A 25,673-nucleotide genomic window follows, 5' to 3' on the forward strand; every position below is an offset into this window, starting at 1 on the left:
TGAACTACTGTTGGTTATACAAGAAGAACTATTTCAAGAACAGTTAACTAAATCATTCATTCTATTACCATATTGACAGTAGCTTTCATTAACTGGAGATAGATTTTTCAAGGATTTTCTTTATTGCTTCATTCACTAGACAAATAAAAGCATACTAAATGGAGATGCTACAGAATTTCCTATCCAGCTCTCCAACATTTCTTTTTTTTATTCTGTTGTGACTGTCATTCTCATTTTAAATCTTGGGTTTCTTTATAGATTGATTCTTTGCTCTTTGTCTAATCAGAAATGACTTATCACTTAAATTATGATGAAAAATTCCAATAATGGTACATTCAATCAAATGGAATAGAGACAAAGACTTGAAGTACCACTTTCTTGAAGAATCTTCCAAATACAGATATATTATCTGTTCCAGAGAGGCATAAGTTACTACTGTTGTCCTTAAAACCTTTAATCATGATTTTACTGCATAAAATATAAAGGAATGAAAACCACCTGCTGATATTGAATGTTCTAGATTATCAGCTAAAATACTCCTGCTTTTTGTTACAAAACATTGGGATAAGACCTTTATTTAGAAATCAAAAGGAAAATGTCACCTCCACTAATGTCATGTGAAAGTCTGCCACAAAAAGAAGCTCCAATATAGGATCAGTTACCTGGATGCCTCTCTCTCTACAATTTTGAAGCTGAAAATAATGTAAGACTAAAAGAACTGTAATAAAAGCTCCAATTCCTTATGCTTTCCTGAACCCAATACATGATGATAAAGAGTATTCACAAATTTGAAAACAAATCTATTATTCTTTACTATGAAGAAGCTATAGATAGAATCTTCCAGGTAGTCTAAAACTGTCAGTTAAACTCTCCTTGTGCAGTTAAACTGCTGTGTACATTGTACAGCACCATCTCTATTTAGCCATCATATGGACCTGCTTGAACATCCTGACAAGAGAAGTGGTAAGTGAAATGCCTGTCACTGACCATCAGGGAGACTGGCCTCCTTTTCTTCCAAGTGCTTGCAAACTATAAAGTGTAATGGTCACTTCAAGTAGAATAGGTTTAGTGAAATGGGGGAGCTCAAAGCAGCGTATTAGGAAGTGAAGAACAGAGGACCTTGTCATCAGGACAATACTGATCATCTTCATACAGTTCACAGCAATTGAGTAATTAACTCACAGTTCCCCCAAAATAAAAAGCCACCACCAAAACCAAAACCAAACCACACCCCAGGATATTAACTACTACTCCAAGAGAAACAAAAATCACATGCAATTACATTTCTCCCTGTGGATTACTAAGCATGGGAACACATTAAGATGTAAAACCAAAGTGACATTCTACAACTAAAAACTAGGACAGAAACAACACCTACATATTGCAGTATTGTCCCTACAGGCCTGTATCTATTTAATGGTATATTAATAGTGTAAGAAGGTTGAACTAGCTCTCTTTGAGCTGTTTTTTCAATGTAATAAAGGTATTGGTTTGTGGATCTGCAAATAACCAAATAGCCCTTATCTAGCATTTGGAAAAAATGATACAATATCATGCCAGAAAAAAAAAATAAGCCCTTATGATATTTTTTTTTTATGCTTGGAAAGAAAACAGAAATAAGAGGCAGAAATTACAGGAATGTGGGATGTTTTATAAAAGTTCCTATCTTTCTTTGGTTTAGCATGCTTCCATATCAGCATAAACCCAGGATTCACAATTTCATTTATGAAAGGAATCTTAGTAATTTCCTATATGGCAAAGCTGGCACACCCATGTCAAATACAAGAGCAGTACAGTACTGGGAACAGTCAGAGCCCACTGAGTCACATATTAAAAGCAAACTGAGAGCAACCAAATTTCACTCTTCACTAACACCTGTTAGTGGTCTACCATATTAAAAAAGGTGCTGGTGTGACCCATGCAATCAGTAAAATCCTTCCCATCACAAAAGCCACTGTGACTACTGCCACTCTGCTTTGCCTGAAAGCCCCTGGAAAGAAGCCAGAACTTAGGAACACCACACTTCCATTATCCTCCCTCCTGAAGACAGTTAAGATAGAAGAGCTTTTATGACTCACTGCCTGTGCTCCACACTGCAGATACCGGGGATATTCTGCAGTGTCCTAAACTCTACAGGCACACAGAAAAATTAAAGAGTTTTAGCCACAGTGACACTAACTACTCTTATTTGAATATTTATCCTGAAATGCATTAGGCTTTTACTATTTGCCCATTTGGGGGGCTGAAAGGCCACAAAAGCTGGTTATTACAGAAACACTCTAGCTCTAATATACAGATTTTAATTCTGTAATATGAAAAACTGCATCCTAATTGAGATGATTTAAAATATGCTTTAAAACTGAAGTGTTGATAAAACTTCAGAAAAAGGGAAAAACACCACCACACACATATTGGGACACACTGTCTTTCTGAACTACAAATGAAGGTTGCAATATGCAAGAAGCTACAAGAAGGAGGCTGCTCTCCAGGAATAAACTAGCACCATCAGAAATGCCAGCACTTCCTGACCACCTACAAGCATCACCAGACAATTACTATATAAATACTACTTCTACACATGACAACTGTCATCACAGAAGTTTAGATTAATTATCTAAGTAGCATATTTCACATATCAGACAAAGCAGAGAGGAATCCTAGATGCCTTCTTCAAGAAATACAACTGTAATATATCTTGGTGTACAAGCTCACCTTGGAAAATTGCAACTAAAAAAAAAAAAGAGTATGTATTAGTACAGCCAGTTGAAGGATATTACACATGTATGTATTTGTTACCAGTGAGGCTCATTCAAATCAACACTGTCATTTAATGGGTCTCATTTCTTACTCCAAAAGATACAAGGAAAAACCAGAAATCCTCACCATGATCTATCACACAAAAAACCAGACTGGTTCCTAAGGAACATGTCACATATAAAGCAAACCCACCAAGGAGAAAATAGTGTTGTGAAGTACTTATTCATTGGAAGAATCTGACACACTTATGAAGATTGAAGCTGCTGCAAAACTGCTACAAAGCCGCAGAGGCTGCTAGCATTGCCTTTGTTGAACCAGAAAAGCCACTGTTAGAGCCAGGACAAATAGGGCACATAATGAACAAATACATCATCTTTACATCTGCAATGCTACAAACCAAGTCTTTGAAGCCACATAGGAGGTAAGGGTGCAGCAGCTCCAGGCTAAGGCAAAATACAAATCACTTAAAGAGCACCTTCACACTTGCCACACAAAAATCATTTTTTAAAAAAAAAATCTCAGAATTATGAGCCAATTGCTGTATTGTTACTTCTTCAGGAAAACATTTTAGTCATAATTATTCAAGGACCAGAATGGAAAACTGAATAGTCTAAATTTCATAAAAAACAGTTTTCTCTTAATACAAATAATCACATTACTGTTTCTCAAAAGCTCTTCACATGCTCATATTCACTGATCAACTGTGTAGCATTATTCAGTCATTGTCGTTCAGAATTCAGAAAGAAAGGAAAGCAGAATGGCATCTGATATATATGAGTATGAACTCCTTGCTGGGGCACGTGCCTCCAGGTACCTCAAGACAATGGTGACAGGCTTGCTTTCTTGGTAGCATAATTCATGCTTTTATCTCTGGGATTTTGATACAGTAGGATTTATGATGTTGGGCATATTTCTGACTTCTGGCCACAGCAGGTATTTTCACAGATGTTCCAGAATTATTGCCCACTGCAGAATTGCATGTGATATGATTCAATCACTTGGGTAGTTTTGTTGTCCACAAAATTGAGTCTCACTACCCCAATAACGACACGCTCTAGAGAGACAGATCTGGCAAGCCTGGGTGCTCAGTGGTATTCCACAAATCAAGCACACCAATTATCAAAACTTTTTGTAATTTATACATTTTAGCAAACAAATGAATTAGTATTTATTGACTACAAGTCACATAGGTCTCTTATTAATCAGTATTCTATCTTCAATTGGGTAACGAGTCTCTCGCTTCCTATGCTAAACAGTCCACATGCTGACTCTTTTACTTCTTTTGAGTCGGTGGTTTTTTGGGTCGGTGATCCGTGAGTCAGCGGTCCTGACCTCCCCCTGCTGGAAACACCTCCTACCCAGCCAGAGCTGATTCAGCACAGTTGCTGAGTTTATTAGTTTCTTCCTTGTCTTGAAAGTTCTGCCAAACGTCCTCGTGGCTTGTAAATTCTGCATTCTTTGCGTCCACTACCGTTCTTCCCAAGCCTTGGTAACCCTCTGAGATCACTGAAGCATGTCAAGTCCTAAACCTTAACAAGGCAATTCTACCAACAAGTACTTTGTCTTTCTAACACCTAGACATCACTTAGAGCTTGTTGGCTGCTCTCTGTTTCACGCATCAAATCTCCCTTCTTGCTACTTAGGCTTGAAAGTATACAAAGGTAAAACATCAAAGAACATCCTTTCTTAAGAAAATTTTACATATTCCACATTTGCAACAGTTTATTCTGTTTCTGTCCTGTTATGGTTCTAAATGGAATTGGTATAAGCAAAGAGCAGAATTATTGCAGATGATACAGTGCAGATCAATTAGATTGTTGCAGGAATTATAAGTGGAGATTTTTCTGTTGTCTCATGTAGCAGACCGGGCAAGACATCCATCACCTCCTCCTAGTCTTAAAAATTCCCTAATGCATACAAAAGTGCAGTTCTGTTCTGAGAGTTGCCTGAAAATATTTTATGTTACTTGACTAATTTCAAATATAAAACCTCATTATGTAGTGATTAAAAATAAGTTTTAAGTGTCAGTCCTAGAAGTGTACCTTGAACTGCGCTGCACACAAAAGCTCTGCAGCCAGAGCTGAGCTAGCACCTTTCAGTTATGGCATGCATCCTAATTTGTTCTGTATCTGTACTACATCTGCCACAGTAATGAACTTTTCAGAAACAACAGGAATTTATCAGTGAAGTCGAGAGAGATGATTCATTACCAGTGACCATATACCACCAAAGAGCTGAGTAAGATGGGAGAGGCTGACTGTAATCTGACTTCAACATCACAGTGACTCACCCATCCACTTGGCTTGCATAGGAACACACACAAATACACAAATAAAGCAGCTCATAGAGTCCCTTCCCAATCACATTAGTATCAGACATATAGAAAATGTATCCAGAATTCTATTTTAATCTAATAAAAATAATAACACGTAGACATCTCCTGGGAAATATGGGATCAGAAGAACAGAAAGTAAGATTTCACAGGCTGCATGTAGAAGAGATAATGGAAGAGGGAAAAAAAAAAAAAAGAGTTCTACCATTACAGAATAGCCACTTTATTTTTCAAAAGGAGATTATCATGAATGCATTGTTTAAATACCAGAAAATCTAGGTACAGGACTTAGAATTTACTGAACAACTCATAAAGTAGACAGCTTTGCAAAGTACAAAGTAACCAATTTTTGTATTAAAGAGTAAATAAACCCTTTTCTTATTAATGTATATATTTATATTTTTTGGCAAGAGACAAAAATTATGAATTTTTATGTGCACATGCCATAAAAGAGATTTTGATTCCAAGGCAGAAAGAAAAAAAAAACAAAACAGTTGAGTAAAATTTACTCTATTCCCTAAATATTAGGGAAAATACCCTATGTCTCTCTGCTTATTATTTATAACATTTATACAAAGATATGAAGAATTTTATCTGCATCTACACTTTAAAAATGTACTGTTCTTCATCCAAGTAAATAAATAAAAATCTCTATTTATATAAACAGAGATGCTTTATCCTGAGGACAGTGTACCCAAACATTTTCATTTTATTTAATCTTCTCTTAGACATAAGAGTAATTCTTTTTTAAGCTTGATGGATCCTAAAATTAACCTCCTAAATCTGCATTTAGCCTTGATTTAGACTTAAAATTTAAATAAACAACAATTCTCATTGGCAGACTCAAAGGTCTTACAAGAAACCTGCTCTAATTCCTACAGCAGGATGTCTATTTTATATGTCTAGTCACTGCAATTGCTTCAAGCTTTATAAACAAGCTTTACAAGGCAAAAAAAAAGGCACTTTACAAGTGCAGATTCTCTAATAGAAAAAGACAGGTCCTTTTAAGAGGGATGTTCTGAAAACTTAATTTCAAGACTCAGGACAGGGAAACCTGTATTGGTACTTTTCTGGAGTGGGTTTATCATTTTCTGTTACTTTGGTATCTGATGTTTGTATAAGAAGCTGATGGGGCAATCAGAACTTCACTTTTCCTTCAGAACATCAAGTGATAACGTGAAGAGATGTTGGTGAGACTACAATATAGAAAGGATGTGAACAGAAGTGGATGCCGTGAAAGTAGAAGATAAATTCATGTCAACTATTAAGCTATTTAGAGAAGGAAGATGAGCTTTGCTGTAGCTGGCATTAGAGCTCTGTAACATACAAGCCAATGCACTCTGATTTCTTAACCCAATTCCACATGCACAAGTCCTTTGTCACTGTGACTGCTTGCAGTAGCAGCTACATTAAAAGCAGCTGATAGAGCTGAGTACTACAGTGACCAGCAAAAATGAGATTTTAATATACTAGAAGACATCTCAATGTAACAGATTTTGTTGATCCCATCAAACCATGCTACTGGAGAGGAAAAAATAAAAGCCTTAAAGATTACATCATCCATAATGAAATTACACAGCAGCCAAGCTGTTAAAGGAGAACACAAACACTTCTGGACAAGGAATATATTTCTGTAAAAATTGAAGAAGCTAGCACCTAAGTGGCAGAATAAACTGACTCTGAAGGAGACCTCAGGTAGTTAAAATTCAAACACATACAGTCCATTCAGGAAAAACACTGAAGGAAAATGTTTCATAGAATTATAGAATGGTTTGAGTTGGAAGGGATCTTAAAATCATCTCATTTCAATATTCCTTATTTCCTATTTAGTTTGTTGTGTTATTCTCTTCTCACAGCTCAGCTTTTATTTTGAAAGACTTCCATTTAATTCTTTATTGGCTGAAAAAAAAATAGTCAAATTCTAAACCTCTGAATTGATCTGAATTTATTATAAAGCTCAAATGCTCTGAACAGATGGAACAAATACTTCATACAGTACCTCAGCCATCCAAAAATTCACAGGCTATGTGTGTATAAAACAAGGAAAATTAGGTGGGTTAACAGCAGGAAAGTAGCTACAGCATCTCTGTGTGATGTAGAGACGTGACTGTGAGCCCTTTGTCTGGATGGGTGCCAAGGCCTCCCCACAGTTATCCTAGCTGTAAATAGGTAGCTCTTCACTCAAGCTGAGAAGAAAAAAGGCAGACAGATGTGATAACAGCCATATTGCTCCCCTGTGAGCTGTTGGCTGCAAAATACAAGTGGGCCTTAACCACACAAGATCAATAAGCAACCTGCATCCAGAAGAGATCTTTAGTAGGTTTTGTTTTAGGGAAACATACCAAAGTATCAAAGCATCAATAAGTCCGTTGGTTTCTTTGTAATTAACAAAAACCAAACAAACAACAACAAAAAAAGAACAACAATACAGATTTTTCAGCAAAGACAAATCTCATTAGTCAACAGTTTTAATGTAAGAGCTATTACACGCTTAAAAAAAAGATACTTCCCATTTTCACCCGTTTATACTGCTCCTCCAGCATTGCCCATGTTTTCTGCCTCATTCCTTTTCTAAATGGTTTTATTCTGTTTAAGTGATTCTTCCACATTGACAACCTTTTCTGCCAGATTTTTTTCATTGCTTTGCTCCTATATCCAAAATGCAGAGCATCCCTATCTCTCTTCCCCACAGGATTTCTTTCTTTGTTCATGTTGCCTTTTTTTTCCTCCAGTCCTCTGTTTACTCTGTGTCTTTGCTTATTTTCCACCACTTCAGCAGAAAGGAGTCCAAGCAAAGATAAAAAACAAATGGGAAGCAAAAACATTCCTTCTCTAGTCCACTATTTTGTGCATGGAAGCATGCCATTTCTGGGGAAACAGTCCAACTGGCACCACAGCAATCCCTGTGGCACTGGACAAGGATGTTACGTTGCTCAGGCAACCATTCCTAATTGTCTTTTGGGATGCTGAGCAAACAAGATAGAACTTTTTTGCTGGTCTGGCTGAAGGTCACAGTAGCATGGTGGCAGTGAACACAGGTTGCTGCCACAGCAAGTGAGGCAGTGAACAAAACCACATCAGGCATCCTTATATGCAATAACAAGTCAATCGCATATAAACCCCAATCTATTGTGCAGCCACAGCCATGTAAGATAATGTGTACAACAGTTGTCATACAAGACTACAACAACTACTATGCCAAAGACAATGTTATTCTAGACTCATGCTGCAAGCAAATCTGAATGTTTCTCCTGGCTTGAAAAATTAAACATAAAAAAAAGCTATTTATATATAACACTATCCTACAAGAAACAGATTGTCAACAACAGTTTGGCAGGGCACCATTAACATCTTTTAGAAATCAGGAAGAAAAATCTTCAGAAAGTAAATGTCTGCTGAAACAAATGAAGACAGAAGCTTTAAGAGCAAGAGCTACTGCCTCAAAGTTCTTCCAGAGGGTTCATCTCAGTATATGAATATTTTGCATCTTAAAAGAAACACACCATATGCTGGGGTGACTTTTCCTAACTAGAAAAGTCTGCCTTATATTTTTGGAACAAGCAAGTTTTTCCTTGGGCATGTTTATTGACATGTTTCATAAACCTCAAATCCTTAACCGAAAAAAGAACCTATTTTGGCTGCATGAAAAGCAGATTCCTTTTTAGTTCAGAGACCAAAAGGAAGAAGAAAGGGGAAATTTCAAGTAAAAAAAATTTAAACATCGAGACACACCAGAATGAACATTTCACTGAAATTGTATTCAGATAAAACTTAAGTTTTTTCAAAATTTTCTCCATTTTTCCTCTTATGAAAAATATTTGTTATACTTAATCCAAATTCAGTAACAAAGGCATAAAATGGAAACATTTTTCAGAGTATAAAAAACCAATAAATTGCACTTCCTAATCCAAGAGAGTCAAAAATCCTCTTCTGTGGATCCCTGTACTGTCTCTCTGTTTTCTGTGGGGGCCATAGGAGGTACAGATCCACCTGAACCTCTCTGGTTTTTCTTGGCCTTGGAGCCACGCAGAAACTTCCAGCCCATCCTTTAAGACTCTAGCAGAAGGATGGAAAATCACCCAAATTTTTCTTTTAATTGTGTTTACTCTGTTTTCACCGTGGTGTCTGGCCTGTAACACTGAGGTTTCTCCAGCTCACATTACTGGATGCACTGTCTCTCTTCCCTGAGTTTCTTCAAACCTGCACACACTGTAGCATGCTATAATAAGCACACACACCTGCCAAATTTAAGGTCTGGGAAGAGACTGGACCAACTGGGTGGGGGAAACGGGTATCTTGAGCTCCCTGTGACACTTGCCAGTCCAACAGCAGAGGGAAAGGTTTGGTAAGGGCGGTATGTTGTGCTCCCTGCTCTGAGTTACTGCCATGGGCAGGACACTAGGCTCAGCAGACCTAAGGCACCACATCCAGCCTGGGCTCATCTTTCATGTCTAGCGGAGAAAAAAAGGAGGGAAAAATATTTTCAAAGTCATTATCTATATTTTTCAAAGGATGCTGTCTTAAACATTTTTTCCCCCACAGATCATCCTGGTTCCCAAGGCCTGGGAATAGCTCCTACTATAGAGAATAAGAGACATAACTGTAGAAATCTTGTACTTATTTATCCACAACTGGTCAGAAAGCTCTCATATAGTGTTTTTCTAGCTGGACTTGCATGTACTTGCAACCACGTTTGGCAAAATAACTTTCTTAGCTTCCATTATTTCCACAGTGGGTGGCTCCTTCCATGTGTGTCACATTTTCAGGCATATTCCCCTATCCAAGGAAAGCACTCCAGTTCTCTTACATAAGAAAGCAAATTTTACCACTGAAAACATTTGAACAAGAAGACCATGGGAAAGGCCCACATCACCGATAACTATCAAGATGTTCTGCATCCCAAAACACTGCCACTAGCACTTAACACACCAACAAGGTCAACAGTGTCCTACCATTATCATTCAGGGGCTTTCAACTTTCACAAAACATACTCAGAGGCATTTTCAATTTCATAATGACACTTTAACATACACAGTATAAATAGATATGACAAAACATTGTTATTTAAGCCTAGAGGAAGAGACAAGGGGAGTCATATTTCTCTATTATAAATTATTATATACTGTGAAACATTAATGAAACAAGTGTGACATTAGTGGACTGTATTCAGAAGATAAATAACATGAAAATTAAAGACTTGTCCTTACAACTACTACTATTGGAATTGTGTTAATTTTCTGAAAAGCTGTGTGAGCAAATGATGGGTTACAACTTGCACTAATTCAGTGTTACAAAGAAAAAAGGTAACTCTTGTGGGTCTTTTCTATTTGCATTCTGTTTTCAATTATAAGCTAATGTTTCGAAGACACTTTTCCTTGTACAGTATTTATGTGCAGGCCTTGAAGTTTACTGCACACACAGCTCCTCATCTATCTCAGGAGGGCTCAAGGAGGACACTGCTTGAGCCCCTCAAGTTGCAGGGCAGAGATATTACAGACTCACAGACTCTGGCTGCATTTGTGCATTCACGGTGATGGCCAAGAAAACAAGTATATTCTTAAGGGCTTGGTACTACATGTAAAAGCAGGAATACAGGAGGATGCCCAACATAAGTAAATGCATATTGTAAATGATCAAATTATTTTAAAAGCCTTTTTGTTCTCATATCAAACTGACATTTCATAGAATACACTAGCACCAAAATGAACAGCATTCTCTAGACACTCTGTACAGACAGAGTCGAGAGAAAAAGCATTTGTGGTCTCCTTTACTTCGACTAAAGGGTGACCTAAATTAACACTGAGTTAAAGATAACAAAAAGACCTCCAGCAGTAAGCAGCTGAACATAAATGTGATTGTTTTGATTACTGTCATCACGATTTCTCAGAAGGAAGCAGCTCAGCCTTCACCTGCAATTCTATTAGGACTGATTCTCATCCTAAGAGGGGACATTTATTACTGCTGGGTGTATTTTCATGCTCAAGATGGGATACTAAAAATTTTCTTTCATGACGACATCTGACTTCATTTGTGTAACATAATTCCCTCAGCTGCCAAGATTCCATCCACACCTCCAACTTTACTGTTAACAACCGCCGTAAGATTTTATCTGCGGAATTGGCCGAGCCCAGAAGATGTGCTGGCTGTCACAAACTCCAATCAAACAGAGTTCATTAAGTATTCCTCCTCCCTCTGCTCACTGACTTTGACAAATCAGGGAGCACTGTTCCCATTCAGAGTTTCTTATTCCCATGTAAGATGGGAATTACAAATTTGGATTTTCCAGAACAAGCTCAATAAAATATGAGCAGGATTCTATTGATAAACTTGCATGAATAAAACTGGTGACCAAACTGCAAGCATCCTCCTCTCTCTTTTCAGGAATCACACATTTATGAGACAGAGGATTTAAGCACCACCACCAAAGCAGAAAAAGGAGTAGAAGGGTTCACTTCATATTTTGCTGGCAATGAATACCTAAATGTAGAATCACAGAATGATTTGGGTAGAAAGGGACCTTAAAGACCACCTAGTTCCAACCCTCTGCCATGAGCAGGGGCACATTCCACTAGACCTGACTAAGCTGCTAAGAGCCCCATCCAACCTGGCCTTGAACACTGCCAGGGATGGGGCAGCCACAGCTTCTCTGGACAACGTGTTCCAGTGCCTCACCACCCTCATAGTGAAGGATTTCTTCCTTATACCTGATCTTAACCCACCCTCTATCAGTTTAAAACCATTACTCCTTGTCCTGTCAACACATCCTTGTAAAAAGACTCCCTTTAGGTAATGACAGGTGCTATAAAGTCTCCCTGGAGCCTTCTCTTCTCCAGGCTGAAAAACTCCAGCTCTCTCAGCCTGTCTTCATAGGAGATGTGCTCCAGCCCTCACAATTTGTGTCAGAAGTTGCAATTCGAGTCCTCAGGTTTTTCTGAACTTCTAATGCCATACAACCCAAGGTCTGAATTTCAGCATCTCCTTTTTTAAGCTTCCTTTTGCCTACTATTTCTTAGTTACTGAAAAATCTCCTAACATTATCTGGCAGTAACATCAAGGCATAAGAATAGTCCTGAAAACTATACCTCATGCAAGATTAATGCCAGAAGTATAAACAATAAAATGCTACTATATTAAAAACCATAAAAGATACCATAAAGATAGAAATTGAGATGAAATTTCTCCCTCTGCTCCTTGTTACCATTCACAAATTATAAACTCAGGTAAGGGCAACTCAGTATTTGTAAATTCATTAAAATAAAAAACACTGATTCTGAGTCATCTACCATTTAGACAGCAAAAATATATTGTGATATATTTATACATAAATGTTATCCCCCAAAAAATTTTAGCACCAGTCATAATACTGTCATTATCACAAATAAATATACCTTGAGAAAGTTTCTAACTCAGAAAACTGAATTAGAGCACCCAAGTTCTACTCAAAAGTGAGACTTAGTGGTTTTCCATTGAAACTTTTCATTAATATGTATATTGCCACAGAATGAACAAGGAAACTGAACTTAGCCACTTTTTTTTTAAGGCACTTTAGGACAATTTCACACCCCAACATTGTAAAGTATTTTGTTACCCTTGACATTTATTTTATCTCAATACTGACTTTCGATTTCTGTTGCAATTTCTTTTTCTTCCTTGAGAGGAGAAATCACTCCAGCTGTAAGGACAACAGTAATTTTCTTAAGTAACTCAGTTAACTTTTTCAGCGTTCTTCAGTCCTTCACAATAGCTGGTAAATCAGCATTTAGGCAACTATGTGTCAGTAACCTCAGCCAAGATGCCCAAAGCCATTTACACAGAAGAGAAACTCCCCTGCCACATGCAATACCTGTTCCAAAATTAATCAACACCAGGAAATAGCAGGAAAATAATTCTTGAAAGACTACCAAGCAAACACACTAAGGAAGTAAAAAGGACTTGTAAGGTTAATTGCATTACTGCTACATAGCAGTAGCAATGACACCTGACAAATATGTTGTGGGACAGTTTCCCAACTATAAAAATTCTAAAAGGCAGCTTAAAAAGGAGCGGGGAAAAGCACTGTGGATATTCAGTTGGAAATTGCAGTGTTTCCGAAAGAAAATTACAAATTCATCCTCATTGTGTCTGATTTTTAACAAGCATCCTGAAACGTGAAAATTGTATCTATTTTACAAAGCAGGGCTTTGTAAATTTGGAAAACTTAGGAGGGTTCCTTTCCTTTTTTTTTTTTTTCTTTTTTTAAGTCTCTACAGCTGCTTAGGGCAGTTGTCTCCACTTCCCCACCACTCCAGTAGACCCTCAGAAGACAAAAGGCTACGTAGAGTAGAAGTCTATAGTAGAAGCTTGAAATCTACAGTCCATTCCTTTCAAATATTTATGTTTTAGCCTTTGAAATTATTTGTAAAATGTCTATTCTTTCTTATAATATTTTCATCTATAAAAATTAAATGGGAGACCAAACCCACCAAAGTACCAGTACTTAAACACTGATAAATGCCAGTGACTACAAAGATAATATGAGACATCACATTTCCGAGTAAGCAAAAATCTAAGCCATGATAGGGATCATTTTCAGTTTCCTACAAAGTTTAATTTCCTCAAATAAAACATTCACCCTCTTAAACTGAACAAAGGTTTTAAAAACACACCACAGTTGCATCATTATTTGATTATTTAATTCATAAGTACAAGCAGTGGTTGGCAACAAGAATGACAAGCACTAAGTACACACCATACAAAATATAAAGACAAATTAAAATCAGCTGTCTGGGAAGCACACACAAGTCTGAGAATACTGGAAGCTTCACTCTTCCTCATTTATCTTTTAACGGAAAAATTTGACATTAGCTGAAAAAGTATTGATTTTCTGTGCTGTAACCTGTGGGCAACTAAAGATTTGAAATTCATTTTTGCAGCATACCGACATTGCTTAAAAAGAAAAATTTCAAAGAGGTCTGCTTGAATTACTTTCCAGGTCCCACAACACATACAGACATTTATTTCTGTTCAGACTTGTCCTTCTAAATGAGAAACTTGCCTTTGGAAGTTGCACCATTACGTTTAAATCTGCTTCAGCATGGTTGAGATGTATAACCCACCCTGACAGAAACACCAACCTAAAGTGCAAAAATATTTCACTTGCTGCCATTAAGCAATGGCACCTTACACTGCTTCTAGGCATAAGAACTGGTAGAAAAATAACATATTTTCCTTGGTATGCTTACACTGTGACTATCCAGGCCTTCTGTTCTCCAATGTTTTTTCCTTTTATACCCCACAGCCCCTGGAAGTACCCCCCAAGGACCTCCTGAGATCCTAAGGGCCTCAGGAGAAGCACACAGGAGTGGCAGCTGGAGGGAACAAGGCATGGAGCATCATCAGCCTGGCCAAGGGGACATGGCTGTGTCCCCAGGAGGAGCAGTGAGCCTGGGCACATGACTGGAGTTCCAAGAGGAGTGAATTAATGGGTGGGGAGTGACCTGTGGAGGAGAGACAGAATGATAAAGAGGGCAAGAGCTGCGGAAGATGTCTCAGCACTGGAAAGCCAAAAATGATGAACACACCCCTGGTGCATTTGGCTTTAAAAAATTGGTTTCAAAATAAGTTTGTACTCATTACATTGCTTTATAAGAAACTAAATTTCACCTCCAAACAGATTTAGCCAATGTTGGTGGTTTTCTCAGTGTTATATCACACAGCTATGACACATTTTTCATGGCAAACTATCCAAGAACCAGCCAAGAAAGCAGAACTATGTAACTATGTGTTCCTCAAGATATCTGCAGCCTAAAGAGCAGTTTGTTTCCACTAGTTTTCAGCATGGGAATGCTGCCATAGATGTTGAAGTATAAAATCTCTGAAGCTGCCATACCCTTCACAAGCATGTTCTGTGTTTCTCAGCACTGAGCACAGTGCCCACAGCCAGACAAAGCAGAACAGAAAACAAAAACACAGAGCTTACCTTTGAACCTATGCAGTGGCATCAAAAAATAAAAATTCTTTGTTATGAGATACTGCCCTTCTTCCAGAGAGAGCTATGAGCCTAATGTACATCAATCACTGCCTAAATAGTTCTGGTTTACTATATGTAAAACCCCTTCAACTGATGTAAACTAGCATACTTCTGTTCCCCTCAAGGGAAATTCACCATGTTCATCAAGTTATTTTTAGTATCTACCTGTTTTTTACACAGCATTATTATTCCTTACTGCATCTTTGAAATTATTTTTACTGACTTGCTACAAAAACACATGTTAAAAAGAATGAAGAAAATGTAGAAGATTCTAAAGTCAATGTATTTATACTTTACAGAAGAATTCTGTGTAACTTTAAAATAATTCAAATAGTCACTAGTATATAGAATAACAAAGAGATACAGCACAGGTTTATGACTGGTATTTGATAGCTTTATGCAAAATGATTGAGCTAATGTGCTCACAAAGTTAAGAAAGCATAGAAATCTGAAAACACTGAATAAATCTTTAAAAATGCTGAAGAACATTGAGGGGGAAATCCAGTAATGAATATATCGGAAGGTAATTACACCAGAAATACCATAAAGTGGCAGGGAATAATAGTATCTCCAGCACCACAAGCTGGCAGACAAGGGCCAGTACAACTCTGGGCTGGGCAGGCAGCAGGAATCAGAGCTGGAGGCAACAATCCTTCCTTCCCTGCCCCGTGCACTGCCCTCGTACAGTGTGTTAACAGTCTGAGTAACATTCCAACTATTAGAATGTGCACATGTCAGAGAGGACAAGTGGATATTGGATCTATAAAGGTCAGAAAACTGGGGGAAAAATGAGGCACTCAGGAAGGCACAAAACATCAGGAGAACTATGAGCAGTGATCTGTTGTTACACAGCCTCTGCAGAACCTGTCTAGGCATCTCAACTGGAAACCTAAAACCCAAGGGTATTAAGAAAAATATCACAGCTTTAGGAAAGGCCACGTGATTACAACATGGCCTTTTATCCAAACTTAGTCTTTGTAGATTAATGTTACATTATTTTGGCCAAAACACTTTGAAAACCCGAAGAAATTGATGAATAGGAATTCATAAATTTTAAAGGCAAAAAATCTGACACTCTCTCCTCTTCCTAATGTAGCTCACGAAATTTAAATATGTAGCAGGCAGACAGACACACACAGCAGCTCTTATGGAAAGGGTAGGAGCTATGAACCCAAGCTGCCATGTCATTGCTACATTTCAGAGCATCTGCAGATCCAACCACAACCTCTGCATCACCAGAAATGGAAATTAAAAAGCATATCATCGATTTCTTCTGAAGCTGTTTCTATCCCTTAAACTCACAAATACTACACAACCACGTGGAGCTATTGAAGAGTCCTGTAAGGGTTGGTCAGCTGGGCTAATTTTAACCCTCATTTCTGACTTGGTTTGAGGCCTCCCCCACTAAACCTCAATCCACATCAAAAGAAAGCACAACCATTATTGTATTAATTAGAGACAGAAGCCATTCTTGTTATTAATTGTAAGCTCTGTCACAAAACAGTATTTATGGTGACTTGGCAAGAGACAGAGTTTGCAGCTACTAAAGAAAATACCTTGGTTTGATTTTTTAAAGATTATTTTGCATTGCATTACATGTCACTGAATACTGCAAACTGACCATGGGTTTTATATGGAGGCTATGCTACCAATTATTAGCAGAACCGAGAAAAGCCTGCTCAGTGGAACAGCATATAATTTACATTTAGCTTCCCACAGCATATTTGTACACCCACACAATATAGGTCACAGTTAAGAGAACTCTTGGTTTTTTCCCCTTCAGTCAGAGAATGCATTATTTTTGCCCATGATTATGTCACCCAAGAATATTAAACCAGGTAGCAACTATGACCTGCCCATTCTTCCTAGTAGTTACACAGAGAACACAGCTGTCAGGCACAAGTGAATGTGGAAAGACAACTTGTATTTAGCTGACAAGAAAGCGGGGGGGGGGGGGGGGGGGGGGAGGAGATGGATTTTATGCATTCTTCAACCATTCCACAGAAAGAAAAAGAATTTGTCTGGCTACAGAGCTGACCAATACTTTACATCCAGACTCATCGTCTGACTACCCTACAGCTCTACTTCATACCATTCCTATCCTTCTGGTTTTGGCAAACCTCTTATGAAGCTAGTTCTCCAGAAACAGCATAAACCCCAGAAACACAGACTTTAAACAGAAAAGCAACATAACTACTTACCAGAGGGATGTGTATGTCATGGTCACATTGGGGTCAGAGGGACCTCAAGACTCAAAACCAACTGCTCCTTTCAGATCTCAGCAAGCTGTTTTATGCTGAAGCTTCTTCCTTTTAATTAAGTATTATTTCCATCATTAGCCACTTCCTTTTCACCCAGCTGACCCACTCTACTCTGAAAGAAACATTTGTCACTAACCTAACCGCTCCAGCTTCCCATTTTCAAGATGAAAGTCCCTTCATCTGGTCCATTTCTTGCCATTTCTGTAGCTCTCCATCAGTGATTCTGCCCTTTCCATTTTCCCTAGATCTATCCTTACCAGGTGACAACACAGCTAACTGGATCCCTAAATATAAACATATAAAAGAAAATAAGTTGCTCTCCACCATTTTCCATTAAAATAAATTAAAGAAATTTTATCTTGTGGCCAAAATCTCAAAAATCATACTCTAAGAAGATGAGCCACAGTCTCTCTTGGTTAATTTCTCTCCCACTTCTCCTATAACACTGCCATTTCTTTCCAAACAAGGTTGAATTTTATTTTCAAAGGCAGAAGGGAGAAACAGTTAAACGCTGTTTTCCTGAACAAGATCAAAAGTGTGTCAGGCATCCCCGAGTAGGTCAGCTATAAAAATCCTCATAAAGTAGAAGTGGGGGCAAGAGTGCACTTGCAGTTCCACTGCAGATGCAGGTTGACCACACACAGGACAGAAACAGTAATAGCAGAGGTGAAACGGGAAGAAGAATCATCAGCCTGGAACCATTCCTGTAGGATGTTAACAGAAACTTCTCTTGACCCAAATTCCATTTAACATCACCTTATTCATACTGGGTTTGTCACAGGGGAAGAGGTTGGGGTAGCAGCAAGAATTGACAGATACCACTGCATCACATAATCTGAATAAAACAAAGTCGTGTTTTATGAAGCAGGATGAATGTGGCATTTCTATTCCAGCTTGTCTATTCCATGATACACACAAATCAAGGTCCAGGTGACTCTGCCACAAGAGACCCTGAAGAACAGAATGCTCACTCCAGCTGCTCAGTGTGTCCAAGTGCTGACCCGTGGCTTGGACCTCACACCAAGCTGCTCCCTTCCAGCTCAACCTTCCAAGTGGCAGAGGTATGTGCCTGTCCCTTGTCATGCTCCCCTACACCTGGCTACTGCTTTAATTCCTTTCTCATTTATTTTTTATTCCTTTCTCATTTAAACCATCAGCATGAGCCATGGAAGTCTCACCAATTCCACTGCCCATATCTAAGGTCAATTAGCAGCCACCACCAAGGTTCCTGTAACTGTTTGGTCTCCCACCACAAACACATTACAGGAAACAGGAAGTTAGGAACTGCTACAGAACAAAGTTCTTCTACTGTTTGTTCATTTTCCAGGATTGATCAGGTCAGCTACCGCTGGACAGATGTAGCCAAGGCCTCCTGTGTCTGAGCAGGCAGGCTTCACTCCATGGCACAGGTTTCATTCAGACTCTTCTTTGGGCAACCCGAGCTTGTTACATTTCTCAACAGAAAACCTGTCAGTTCATCATCTGAAAAAGTGTATCACATTCCAAGACAAGGCTTCTTGAAATCGATCTACAGATCATTCTTAGATAAATGTTACCTACTTTGGGTTGACAATACCAGATATAGGCCCTACTGTACTGATGTAAATGATCCAATCATTTTAATACCCCTGCATCCTTCCCAACCATAATTCACTAATTTAATTGGGAATAACACAGACTCTAGAAAAGCCTCATACCAACAGAACAGCATTTGCATTAGAGAGTGGGCCTACATTTGATACCACATAGAGATCTGTTAATCCAGCTTTTAAGTAGAGAATCCACCAGGACATTTGCATCTCTGCTAGAAATGTGTAAATCAATAGGGACTAAGCATGATTTTTGTGATTTTCACAAAGTTCATGAGAACCGAAAAGTACTGGGGGGTTTATGTAGTTTATAAGCTAGAAGCATTTCCATCTCTCAATTTCCACTGAAAAAAAAAGGGAAAATAAAACTATTTCAGCAGCGTTACGAATGTAAGCAGTCAGATCACACTGTCAGAGATCATAACCAAGACTGCTATCTGCTAAATTCTGGGTAAATTCAGCTTATCCACCTGATTCTCAGCATCCCAAAATAAGGAGGAAAAGATTTGTTGGAATGGGAAGAGAGTCTAAATTCAAAAACTGTGAAATATTTGATTGAGCAAAACAGAACCTTTAAGATATGCCCAGGGACAGCACTCTGACAGAAATACAGATATCATCCTCCAGCAAGAAGACAGCAAGTAAACCAAGTTTCACAGAGGGAAATTAGGTTTTTGGTAGAAAACCTAATCTTTGAATCTAGCATGACACCTGCTAGTTAAAATTCTTGCAATTTTGTATTAAACTCACAAGCAACTAGAGACTTCCTTTCTTTACACCTCAAACTAATGTATCCATTTTCTCCTTTAAGAGAAGTGCTCTCAACTAGTATTAAAATATATTCCCCTTTAAGGAACCGAAAAAAAAATAAAAAAGGAAATTATTTAACTTGGTTTCAAAATGCAGCTGCTCTGTCTGCTACAGTGAGGCATTTCTAAGAATCATTATAAAGCTCTCCTAATCTAACCATATTACAACTGCCATACATTCCAGACCCATCCTCTTACTCTTCTTCAATCTCCAACTTACTCTTCCTACTCTTCCTTCAAAGCTTCTCTTTTTAAAGTTATAGGTAACAAGTAACGACATACAATCTTTTTTGGTTTCTGAGTTGGTGATGGAGGGGCTCACACTGAAACCATTTAAGCAACCAGTCTGCAGCTTTCTCAGAAAGACAAGCTTGGAAATTCACCATCTCTCTACCTGCTGCTACCATCCATAACTCTATATAGCCCTCAGCACAGACACATTTCACTTGGAACCAGTTTATAAACTATCTGGAAATTCCATAGGATTAATACATATATGCCAGAAAAAAATAATAATTCTGAGTTTCTGAGCACTATCTATTTTTCACTGTTAATAGAAAATTAACAATTTTCTGGGTTTTACCTATAATGACAAAACAAAATTATAGAATAATTTAGGTTGGAAGGGCCCTTTAGATATCACTTGGGTCAAATCCCATTAAAAAAGGAAAAACAGCAACAAAACCAACCCTGTTTTTCCCTTATTTAACAATTGTATTTTGGTATTGTTCTTTTTTTTCCTCCCTTAATCTTAGCAAGTCTATGCAGCCCAGAAGTTTCCCTAAAAGACTGACTTTCCCTAAAAGTCTGACTGTCTACACAGGGTAATTTTTGTGGTATTCTCCCATCTTCCATTTTTTCACATTTAGCTGTTCTCCCTTTCGCTGGTTTATCAGCTGTCAGCACCAAAAGGTTCTTCCATCCTTTTTCAACTCTTTTGAAAGGAACAACACCAAAAGAAACAAGACACACTAGAAACACCATTTACTAGCACATATACAGCACTGGCATTTAAAAAACCCCAAACTTCTAACTTCCTCCATGTCTGTATTCTGACTTACAAGAAATAGCTGAAAGTTGTAGGTTTGCATTTACAGCTCAGAAAATCATGGTATGGAGATGGTGAAATTAATTACAAACATAATAACACCATTCGTAGCATAAACTCTACTAGTAGGGCCTAAGACAACAGCCATAGGATATGGGGTAATGGTTTTAAGTTAAAAGAGGGTAGATTTCGATTAGATATAAGGAATAAGTTTTTTTAAGATGACAGTAACAAAACACTGGAACAGTGAGGTAGTAGATACGCCATCCCTGGAAACATCCAGGCCAGGCTGAATGGGGCTCTGAGCAACCTGATCTAGCTGAAGAATGTCCCTGTTCATTGCAAGAGGCTGGACTAGCAGACCTGTCAAGGTTCCTTCCAACCTAAACCATTCTGTGACTCTATAACTACATATTCCTTAATATTTCATAACATTACAACCAAACGCAGCTCATGTTACCTGGCCCCTCACTATATAGCTTTCTTTTCACTAGATTTGTGGAAGCTGGAGTTTCCTTCATATGACCAAAGCCATATTTTAAACTTGCCAGAAATCCAACATCCCTCAAACAGCCTGAGGATGTTTACTTTCATTTGTGTACTGTACCTGTTGCTGTTTCCTTCAACACGTATAAGGTTGATATGGCAAATTCAACACATAAACAGCAAAAAAAAGTAAGCATTTACTTTAGTATTCTACTGTGAAGGATTTTTTTTAATCTCATTAAACTTAGCTTAAGAAAGAAACACAAGCCTGAAGGAAATTCTTGGAGAAATTCCTTTTTGAAGTATAATTGCCCAGAGTAACATTTCCCATGAAAATTATCTACAGAAACCGCTGCCTTTTCCCATACCAGCAGAGTCAAAAGCTTCAAAACCAGAAAGCAGTTAGTTACAAGGAAAAAAAAACCTCCCAGAAATCTCTGGGAATTGTTTGAATTCTTCATTGTTTTTAAAAAAATTTAGAAAATACAGGAGTAATGTACAAGTATTTGCTACCCTACACATGAGGCAGAGGGGCTAATTAAACTATCAGGACAGGCTCACTGTATACACACACATTACAAATATAAACACACATCTTTAGCAGTGAAGCACTAGCAATTCCTTCCCGTCTCCCACTGCAGTGACAGCAGGTTCCCCAGCGTGGCACAGGCACAGGAGGCTGACTAAAGTCCCTTAAGAAATACAGCCCTCCTGAGACAAAGCCGCATGGTAAAGAAGCATAAATTCTCAGGATTCTGAATGATTATATTAAAAACAAAACAAAACAAAACAAAAAAAAAATCCAAACCCTTGCTGATATCACATGTATTTGGAGAAACAAGAGCAAAACCATTCACTTCTGTCACACTAAGAACATCAGTAGACCATGGCTCAGCTGAAATGTCCAGCACCCAGGGGTACACACATACACATATCACACACACCTGTGCCAGAGGACTAAAGGAAAATGAAGCAGTAGAACACTCTCTGCTTTCATCTCCAGAGCAGACTGGAGGAAGAAGTAGCAAAGGAGAGCAGTCCCACGTCCACCACCATTTGCAATAGAGCAGGAGGCCAGGAGGGATTCCCCTATTACAGAAGTCACAGAGCTTTACCTTTCCATAGCCATGGTGGCTTTGTAATAGTGTCCAAATGGCTGCTCAGATGCACAGTAACTCTCACACCTGTGAGTTGTATAAATGGTTGTTGGTTGGTTTGGATGGTTGTATAAAAAACACATTCAAGCATATAAATAGGCAGAGTACAGCCCTCCAACACCAGCACTTGGAAAAAACCCCACACATGCTCCTACAAGTATATGCGAACCAGTGTTTACAACGCAGACATTTAAGAATAAGCTCCCAGAATGGGCTAAGAACAAAAAATTGCCAGCAATAAGCAAGGCTGCAGACAAGGCCCCCAACAGTACAGCTCCAAGCACTACAGAGGATCTGGGAACACAATAGCAAATTAATGTCAAAAAGCAATCTTGATGAACTACAGTACAACAAAAGGTACCTCTTTCAGCCCGCAGTAGCAAGGGGAAATGTTTAGGGAGACTTCAGTAACAAACCCTCCAATATTGTTTTCCAGATATATATCCTGCCATGTACTTGGAAAGAAAAGGTTGTTTAAATATAAACCCTTAAGGGTTTTCAAATAATCAGTGTTGTACACATCTCTGTTAATTTATCTATGATGGAAAGAAAAGATAGTCTTCCTGTGTAGTTTTTAAACAAAAACAAAAGAAAACCCTATTTATTATATATACATAGAAATGCTTCACTAAACATATAAGATCCATAACAACGACATCTGCTTAACCTCTAAAGGTCAAGGTCGTGTCATTTACACCAAGATAAAAAAGTCTAATTAGAGTATCTATGGCTGTACAGGCAAAGGCTGGTTATTAGAAAAGAACTATTATAAACCAAACACAATTACACTGTACAGAAACCATTAGATATTTGATGAGATTTTAATCTTTGAGCTGGTATTATTCTGCAAGTTAATCATCTAGAGAAAAGAAAATCTGTTAAGAATGCAATTAAATGTACTAGTTCCATTAAAATTGAGCTGATATAGTTAATTGTAGTCCTAAAATAGCAATTTCCTCACATCTTCACTAAGCATTTTTTTCATCTACTGAGTAATAGTCTATTTAAGGAACACTTTTCACTTAAACTCTCAAATAAGATTTGTGAATACTTTTGTTCTGTCACGCTACCCCGTACAAGTTACACTGACGTTTGCTATTCGACCTTGGCTTCCTAGTTTGCTCTGAGAAATCCAGCAAAGTCTTTTGTTTCAGTTACTGTTAGTCCACGGTACCTGCATTGCTGAAGCTTTCGGGAAGAAAATCACCAATCTATCCTCCCAGCACACGCCGGCAATTAGAAACTGACATGAAATGACGAGCCAATGGCAAAACTCACGTCATACAGTCATTTTAAGCATCAGCACTTCTGGCAAACACATAATTTCCAAACATTAGTTTTAATGAACCCATACATCTTCAAAGTACTTGGAAGGGATTTGCAGCCTTGCTAGCAAATTGGGAATACAGGCCGTTCCTGCCTTTTTTTGAGCGAAACAGAATGAAAACAAAAAGGTATCCTAAGAGTACATCAACTTGGCAATAGCTAATCTGCAACTGAATCTCACAGACCACAGAGTTTATTGGAGCATTTTAAATTGCTCTGCAGAGAAGGGCGGAAAAATCACGACTTCGGGGAGCGCCAGGGAAGCCGGGGCTGACACGGGCGCATCTCGCTGCGCGGATGCCGTTACGTAACCCCGGCCCGGCCCCCCCGGTCCTGATGCTCCGGCTGCGCCCCGGGGCCGCAGAGCCACGGCCGGGCCGGGCCGGGCCGGGCCCCAGCTCCAGCCCCAGCCCGAGCCCCAGCCCGCCGCCACCGCGCCCCGGCCCGCTCCCGCCTCCCCCGGCGGCACCGCCGCGCCCCGCCGCGGCACCGGCCCCGCGCATTGCCCGCGGGCCCGCCGAGCCCCGGCTCCGCCGCCCCCCGACCCGGGGCTCCCCGCACATCCCGTCCCGCCGCTCCGGCCCCGCACCCGCGGCCCCAGCGCCGCCGCTCAGCGCCCACCTCCTGGCCGGGATCCGCGACGCATCCCCGCTGCGGCCCGGGAGGCTGCGCCCCGCCGCTCCCGCTCCCTCCCGCCGCAGGTCCCCGCCCGCCTGACGGAGAGAGGGAGGGAGGGAGAGAGGGAGGGAGGGGGCGGGCAGCCGCCGCCGCAGCCCCGCAGCCCCGCCGCGCCGCCCCCCGCCCCCGCCCGCCGGCCAAGGTGCCCTCCGCGGCCGTACCCACCTGCGGCGGGCAGCCCGCGCCTGCCCCCGCGGCAGCGGGACAAGCCCGGGGACAGGTGACGGGGACCGGGCTGAGAAGGGGCTGGCGGCGCAGGGATGCTCAGCCGAGCGCGGCCGCGGCCCTCTGCACGGAGCGGCGGGGCGGTGCCGGGGCTCCTCGCCGTCCCTCCCGCAGCCGGCCCCGGTGCACCAAGCAAGTGTGTCGGGGTGCTGCCGGCGTGTCGGAGAAACTGGGCAGCAGCGGGCACCGGGTAACGGGTTTCGGTCATGACATCGGGTCTGGAATTAAACGGGAAAGCACGTGGGCAACAGCGGGGCTGTGCTGGAGCGAGAGGGACCTCCGTGCCAGGGGCGGGAGGATGGTGTCAGACAAAGCGGTACCGCCGAGGGACAGAGCTGTCAGCAGCAGCCTAAGGGCCTTTCCCCACCCAGGCTTGGTGACACAAGCACGACACCCAACCTTGCACCGTCACCCTCCCGCAGTGGTCACTGCGTTAGCTGATCAATCTTTGTCATCTGATAATGGGAAGTTGTAAAAAAGCACGTTAGACGCGCCAGAAAGCTACCGTAGAAATTACTCCTTTGATTTAATTTGTATTACGTTTTTGGGGGGTTGGTTTTTTCGGTAGGTTGCTTTTTGGGGGATTTTTTTGTGCAGGGTTTTTTGGGGGGGGAAGTTGTTTTTTCTTCCCTGTAGATCCTCCGTCACAGCTTTTACAACATCTTTGATAGCTTAACACACCTTTGGAAAGGGGAAGCTGGGCTGTCTTGTGTAGAGAACCTATGGAATGGAACAGGTCACCCCTGCTGTGGAGCAGACAGGTTGTAGACTCATCTGTCTGATTAGTGACGTGCCTCTGGCACCCTGGTCCTTCTGCTAGGGCCCTGTCACTCCCTGTCCCCAGGGCTGGCACACTTCCTGCCCTCCAGAGATGGCTCTGAGGCCTCTCTTAGCAAACTGTACTCCTACTATTTACATTCCCCACCTCAGCCCTGCTCTCTGGTTCACGGTAACAAGATTGGAAATAGATTTTTGTCATCCAAGAAAATCAGTTGA

At 40.0% G+C, this 25,673-nt stretch overlaps 1 protein-coding gene across 7 annotated transcripts in view; it reads right to left on the reverse strand.

The window, feature by feature from the left end:
* Positions 1-24,697, reverse strand: part of OSBPL6 (oxysterol binding protein like 6) — a 102,046-nt gene extending 77,349 nt beyond the window's left edge. For 6 of the 7 annotated variants that reach the window (XR_007204626.1, XM_048308572.1, XM_048308573.1 and 3 more), the window contains exon 1: positions 24,618-24,697. The gene's annotated coding sequence lies outside the window, so the exon portion shown is untranslated. Of the gene's footprint in view, positions 1-24,395; positions 24,466-24,617 lie in introns of those variants that run through there. The other variant, XM_048308569.1, reaches the window with a different exon arrangement.
* Positions 24,698-25,673: the final 976 nt, after the last annotated feature.

Source organism: Corvus hawaiiensis, chromosome 7 (genome assembly GCF_020740725.1).
Source record: "Corvus hawaiiensis isolate bCorHaw1 chromosome 7, bCorHaw1.pri.cur, whole genome shotgun sequence".
Taxonomy (NCBI): domain Eukaryota; kingdom Metazoa; phylum Chordata; class Aves; order Passeriformes; family Corvidae; genus Corvus; species Corvus hawaiiensis.